General features: G+C 40.2%; 1 pseudogene; it reads left to right on the forward strand.

Moving 5' to 3' along the window:
• Positions 1-6,274: 6,274 nt before the first annotated feature.
• On the forward strand, positions 6,275-6,735 carry LOC110313753 (annotated as a pseudogene).
• The last annotated feature ends 506 nt before the right edge of the window (positions 6,736-7,241 follow it).

Here is a 7,241-nt window from a genome sequence, read left to right on the forward strand (position 1 = left end):
AGCCCTGGCTGTCCTGGAACTTACTTTGTAGACCATGCTGGCCTCGAACTCAGAAATCTGCCTGCCTCTGCCTCCTGAGTGCTGGGATTAAAGGCATGCGCCACCACGCCCAGCAAATATTTCTTTCAAGTGTACCTACAAGTCAAAAGTCATTTTGATTTTGTGTATATACACATCTGCAGATAAAATTTTATATGGTAACATAAAATGATCCTGTTACTCATTCTGCTGAACATGAAATAATATTCTTACTTCTTTCATTTGTACAGTAACCACAGATGTGTTTGTATACTATTTTCTCCTAGGTTTCCCTTTTTATTGAACAGAAGAGCAAATGTCTTTGATTTTAATGTGTTCAATTCATTTTATTTGTAAGTATTAATTGTGAGTTTTTATGGGTTACAGTGTGATATCTTGGTGAATTTGCATATGTGTATTGATCAACCCAAATTACTTAACATTATCTATTATCTCTAATATTTATCAATTTTGCATCATGAAATTATTTGAAATAATTTCCTGTGGCTATTTTCAACTGCATGATGTCATATTGCTAACCACAATTATCCTTTGTGTAATTGAACACCAGAACTTATTCCTTTAGTCTATCAGTGATATTGTTCCCATTAATCAATCTTTTCCTGTTATCTTTTTTACCCTGTGTTTCCCAGTTAGGCACTGTTTGTGAATGCCCCTTTGTAGTATGTAGTATGAATGCCCACATTATTTAGTAAGGGGCAAATGGGAAAACACCTAAATTCTTCTGTAAACAGATAAAGAACATGTCAGTTAAACTTTTGGATCTGACTTAGGAAATTTCTGAGAGAATAATACAAGTATCAGTTTGTTGCTTTTAGCTGCATATAATAAGGTGTTGAAAAGAGATGAATTCAAGAAATAGCTGTTACAACTGACAAGCAGAATCAAAAGGAATACTAAAAAGACTTGAATATTTGAGAAATAACTGTTTTACATAGGTCATCAAAATATCCTCAAGGTATAAACTGTCCTGTGGTAAATGTCAGTCATGGATGTGTCTGTATAAGTCTTTATTACAATGTATAGAATATTTCATTGGTGCTAAATTAGTGAGCACTTCTATGTAATATCTTATGGTACTTTGAGAAACTGCTCTAAATAAAGAGAACCTTATCATAAAGATTCACTGATGTGGTATTTGGGACTTGAGCTAGCTCAAACCAGAGCCATAGAAAACTAAAGAGAGTTTTAAATTTTACCTTTAAAGTCACTTCAAGATTGCTTTTAAAAGTGACTGAAATAATTCAAAATTCAAAGTAGTCTGGACTGCCTTATCTAAACTAATATCTACAAGAAGGATATGAGCCGAGAAATTTACTAATCTAGTTGTAAACATGGATACTTTCTTACGGTAAATGAAGAAGGTCTTAGAAGGAAGACCCAAGTATAATTTATAACATTCTAACACCAGTGTCTGCTCACAACTGCCTGTAACTCCAGTTCCAAGGGGATGACCTTTGGCACTCATGGTACCTGTAGTTGTGTTCATATATAACTATGCAGACACTCATACTCATAATTAAAATATTAAATAATTAATATACAGTTGTCTAACTACAGATCTTGTTCTCCAAACTCTCTTTAGCCCAGAAGATGACAGAACTCTGAATTTCACACAATAATGGTAATGAACTGAAGCTGAGTTTTTGGTGTTTGGCCAGAAAGTGTATTTGTGTCTGGGAAACTTTGAAAGAGTCAAAATCTTTGTATGAACATCAGCTTAGGATAAGTGAAAAAAGCCTTGCAGTTAACTGGACACAGACAAAATTTCAATACATAAAAGATAAGAAACCTTACTTCTAGTCTTGCAGTAGTGATAAAAAGCCATAAAGCATAGTTACATCCCTTCCCTTTTCTGTTACTACTGCTTTATCAGTGATGTCACCAAATGTCTTCCATTTATTTTTAGGAATTTCTCATTACTGAGCTTATTTGACTTTCTATATGTAGGGTTGCATCTGTGTAGTTGCCCTACAACCCTTGAGGCTTAGCTCCTGTCTTACATTCTACTTGTGAGTTTGAGTTCTATGTCCTTGTTGATAGCCACTGAGTTCTGCTTCTTCAAATGGCATGTGTGTACTGGCTAGTTTTGTGTCAACTTGACAAAGGCTAGAGTTATCACAGAGAAAGGAGCTTCATTTGGGGAAATGCCTCCACAAGATCTAGCTATAAGGCATTTTCTCAATTAATGATCAAGGTGGGAGGTCCCCTTGTAGGTGGTGCCATCTCTGGGCTGGTAGTCTTGGTTCTATAAGAGAGCAGGCTGAGCAAGCCAGGGGAAGCAAGCCAGTAAGTAACATCCCTCCATGGCCTCTGCATCAGCTCCTGCTTCCTGACCTGCTTGAGTTCCAGTCCTGACTTCCTTTGTGGTGAACAGCAGTATGGAAGTGTTGCCCTCCTGGGCCCTCCTCAATCCGTGTGAATCAGAGTCTCGGACAGATGGGCATAGAGTCAGCAGGAATTGACAGACATGACACAGAGAGAGTGTTGGATCTGAATGTAATGTCACAAAGCGAACACCAGTCTTATACAGAAAACAAAGGGGTAAGATGTCACAGCAGGCAAAGTACATTGGAGTTGTCTGACACAAAAAAGAGGAGTGACTTCAAAGGACTTACAGGAACCAGGTAATGTTTACAGTAAAGATAAAACAGCCCTGCCTAGAGTCAAATAAGGATTTCACACCCTAGTCACAATTTGTGCTATTCCTTTGAGCCTTGTGAGAGCTAGCACCAGGGGGTTCTGCTCTAGCAGACCTTCTCATGAATAATGCAATGCCACAACCCCCCTATTAGGCCTTGTAAATACTTGCATATGAAAGTAACTTGGCTGTAATGAAGATTCTAAAAGTATACTTTGCTAAGCTTGCCCTGAGATTTCTAACTCTTATCCAGTAAAATACTGTCAGAAAGCCTGCAAGACCCTCCACGATATTGCAGGGAGAAATCTGTGGCATTCTAGCTATGGGAATGCCAAGGTTCCAGGAGGCTGAGTTTCCTTGAAACTCTGCCTCAGGACTGCTTCCAGGTTTCCAAACCTGTAATGCAAGTCACTACTGGAGTGGATGTAGCAAAGTGTAAGCTGAATAAACCCTTTTCTCCGCAACTTGCTTCTTAGTCATGATGTTTGTGCAGGAATAGAAATCCTGGCTAAGACAATGTGCCACCCAGGCTTAGCACGCAGCTTGTGCTGCTTCCACTCTCCTCTGGCATGATCACTGCCACACTAGCCTGCAGCTCTCTACAACCTCAACTAATTGACAATTCAGGGGCTTCTCTCATATGAGCACTGGGTTGTTTTCTCACACAAAAGTGTAGAGCAAGCAGGGTCAGAGGACTAAGGTGGACAGGAAACATGTTTCATATGAAGAGTGAGGCCTGAAGGAGTTTTGTCCACAGTTGGTGGGGCATGGGTGTACATTTTGCCTAATAGAGACATGCATACACTATACATGGTGAGTGGGGCATGTAGTGTGCAGTGGGGAGTTTTACCATGGGGTATTGTTAGTGGACAGATTCTAACTTGACTATATCTGGAATCAACAGGTATCCAAATGACTGGGCATACCAGTTAGGGATTATTTTTGTTGTTGTTGTTGATTAAGTCATTTGAAGTGGAAAGACATTTTTAATTTAATTTTTAATTGCTTTACATCCCAATATCAGACCCTTCCTCCCAGTACCCCCTCACACAGCTCCCCCCAACCCCTTCTCCTCTGAGAAGGGGGAGCCTCCCCCATGGGTATCACTACCCCCCCCCCCCCCGGCTCATCAAGTCACTGGAGAAATAGGCACATCTTCTCCTACTGAGGCCAGATTAGCTGGCACAGTTAGGGGAACTGGATCCATAGGCATGCAACACATTCAGGGACAGCCCACTCCAGTTGTTGGACCTGCATGAAGCCCAAGGTTAACTTCTGCTACATGTGTGCAGGTCTACTCCATGCTTGCTCTTTGGTTGATGGTTCAGTCTTGGAGCCCCCAAGGTCTAGGTTAGTTGACTCTGTTGGTAGAAGGCCCATTTCTAATCCAGAACTTTGAGATGAGAAGATCCATCTTTAATATGGATCACATCTTCTGCTGGCAGCCTACATAAAGGAAATGGAAGAAGGAAGCTCTGTCTTGCCAACTTACTTTTGCTTTTCTTAGGAAGTCCATTCCTTCAGTGGAATTAGAGCCTGCTTCTTTGGGATTTTGCTGTATACTGGAAACCAGCTGAGATATCCAGCCTCATGAACTGACTGGATTCTTGAACCTTCCATTTATAGGCAGTCACTGTTTGACTAGCTGGACTACAGCCTATAAATCATTCTACTTCATCCCCTTTCTCTCTATGTAGAAAGATTCGTTCTATAAGTTCTGTTACTTTAGAGAACTCAGATTAATACAGATTTTGGTCCCAGAAATGGTTCTAGAACAATGTAAGTATGAGGAGGAATGTTTTATACACCTGGAATAGGCTTTCCAATTTGTCAACACATATATTTACTGAATCTTCTCCAGTTACCAAATCTCTTCGGGGAACTCAGAGGGTACTGAAAGCCCATGGGGTGAAATATTTTACAAACTTAAGGAGACAAATGCATTTGTTTATCTTGATTCACCAGTTGTAAGAGGCAATGAATTTTTTGACTTTGTACATAAAATTTTTGACAATTTGTGAAAAAAAATGGGGAAAATTGTGATGCTGGTCAGTTGTTCCTAGCATCTCTGGACAAAGGAAAAGAATGAGCTCCATGATAAAATTAACCAACTTCTAGCATCTCAGGATATGGTGAAGGATACCAATGAACTCTGATAAAATTGACCGGCTCCAAATATGCATAAACCACCTAAAGGTTTTTAAGCATGTTCTGAAGAAAACGTCTCTAGCACCCACAGGAATCAAGTTGTGAAAAATCAAACTGAAGGCCTTATTATAAGGTTGGTTGAATCACAGTGAAAACTCAAGTCTCAGGCTCAGAAGAGATCAGCTGTTAAAATAAGAGCATTAATTGATAAAGAATGGGATCCTGTAACTTGGGATGAAGATTATGGGAGGAGCCTATTGAACCTGAGAACTTTCAACCCTCAGATTCTCAAGGATGTGTCTCCCCAAAGAATTAAGTCTCTTAACCTTCAGCAGAAAACATACTTATATCCCAACCCCTAAAATATTGCCCTTTCCCTTTTGACTGAGGAAATTAATCCTTCATGTCTGTTAAACCAGCAGTCACTTTCCCAGAAGGAGATGCCAAGCAAGACAATATTGATATCACTCAGTCAACCAATAGTTGCTTCTAGACCTATTACCAGACTCAAGGCAAAGTAGGCTCCTAGAGGGGAGGTAGAAAGTGTAGTCCATGAAGAGGTATGCTACACTACTAAAGCTTACTGAGCAATTAAGCAATTTGCTTAATTAGCAAAGTAATCATTCAAACAGAAATCTGGGGAATATGTGTGGGAATTGATTTTAAGGATGTGCGATAATGCAGAAGGAACATAAAACTGTATCAGGCTGAGTTTATTGATATGAGCCCACTGAGTGGAGATTCTAGGTTCAATATGAAAGCTTGCACAGTTAAGAAATGTATAAAGGTATGTTTGAATGGTTGGCTGAAGCATTATCAAAAGATGGTTTACTGAAAAGGAGTTGGAGATGCTTAATATTCCTTGGCTTAGTGTTGATGAAGAAATTTTAAGGCTCAGGGAAATTGCATTACTAGAGTTTGTACATTGTAATACCTAATCCTCCACAACAGGAAGGCCCTTTGCTAATCCTGTAAGACACAAAATGGTGAGAAACACCAGCACATTTGAAAATCTTTGTTAAAGAATTATCTTTAAGAGAGAGTGGGACATCTGTCTTTGAGACTGAACATTTGTAGTGTTGACCAGCCTGGAGTGAATCTAAAATGGGTGTGTTGGAGCCCCAGGGGCCCAGGTGTAGAGAACACGACCCCCAGAAACAGAGCTTGATGACAGATCGCTGTAATGACAAGAGGTTTTTATTCCAATGCTTGCGGGGTTGCTCAGCCTCACAGAGAGAGTCAATCCCCGATTGTAAAAAGTACAGCACTTTTATACTCTTTTGAGGGGGGGGTGTCACATAGTTATTTTATTATTGTTTAGCAGCAGCATATTTTTAATTTGGCAGAAAACTCTGTCAGCAAGGTCAAGGTTTTCTTCGGAATTCAGACTGAGGTGGGTTAGGGAAGTTTTCTCAAGGGCTGTTATTTCTGTCAGCTGTGGTCTTTATGACTGCTAGTCTGTTCCTGCAGATAGGGAAGGGGAAAGGTGGTCTTGATTTTGTTTACACTGGCAGGGAAAGGGAAAATTCTTTAAGCAGCAGTAGACAACAGCAGATAGGGAGACGCTGCTGCAAACACCTTGGAGTAGGAGACAAGGGGAAGCAAGCTCTGCAAATAGCTTTGGTGTACATCAGCCAAGCTAAAAACTATATTTCTTCAGGTAATGTTGAAAAGGGCAAGAAGATTTTTGTTCAGAAGTGTGCCCAGTGCCACACTGGAAAAGGGAGGCGAGCATAAGACTGGATCAATTCTCCATAGTCTGTTTGGATGGAAGACAGATATCTCTTATACAGATGCCAACAAGAACAATGGCATCACCTGGAACAAAAATGATCTTCTCTGGAATTAATAAGAATGGAGAAAGGGCAGACCTAATAACTTATCTTAAAAAGGCGACTAAGGAGTAATTCCACTGCCTTATTTATTATAAAACAAATGTCTCATGGCTTTTAATGTATACCATAATTTAATTCATACACCAAATTCAGATCATGGATATCTTACTTAAAGCAACAATTTTAGTGTGCTGGCTATCTGCCTGCAGGTCCTGACTGAGAGAAGAGAACCCCGTCCCACCGAGTTCCTCCGGAACTGAAGCAAGATGTTGAGGCTCAGATCTCCTGTCTTCAGGAGAATAACCAACCTGAGCTAGGAGTCTGTCAAAGCAGGAACTCATTTAATTGTATCAATCCTTTTGTTTATAAAGGGCTGAGAGAGGAGGTGGGTTTTTTTTGTTGAGGTGAGATGACATAGGGGAAGGGAAAGGTGAGGAAGGGTATCAGGTGACTGACAAATCTAACAAAGTTATTCCACATCAGCAGTAGCTAGGCAGGCTCAAGCAGGTTGTGCTGAGTCACTCCAGTACGGAAGTGACTGAGACAGTTTTCAAAACTCAAGCAAGACTCATGCTTGT

The sequence above is a fragment of the Mus pahari genome, chromosome X (assembly GCF_900095145.1).
Source record: "Mus pahari chromosome X, PAHARI_EIJ_v1.1, whole genome shotgun sequence".
NCBI classification, from domain to species: Eukaryota; Metazoa; Chordata; class Mammalia; order Rodentia; family Muridae; genus Mus; species Mus pahari.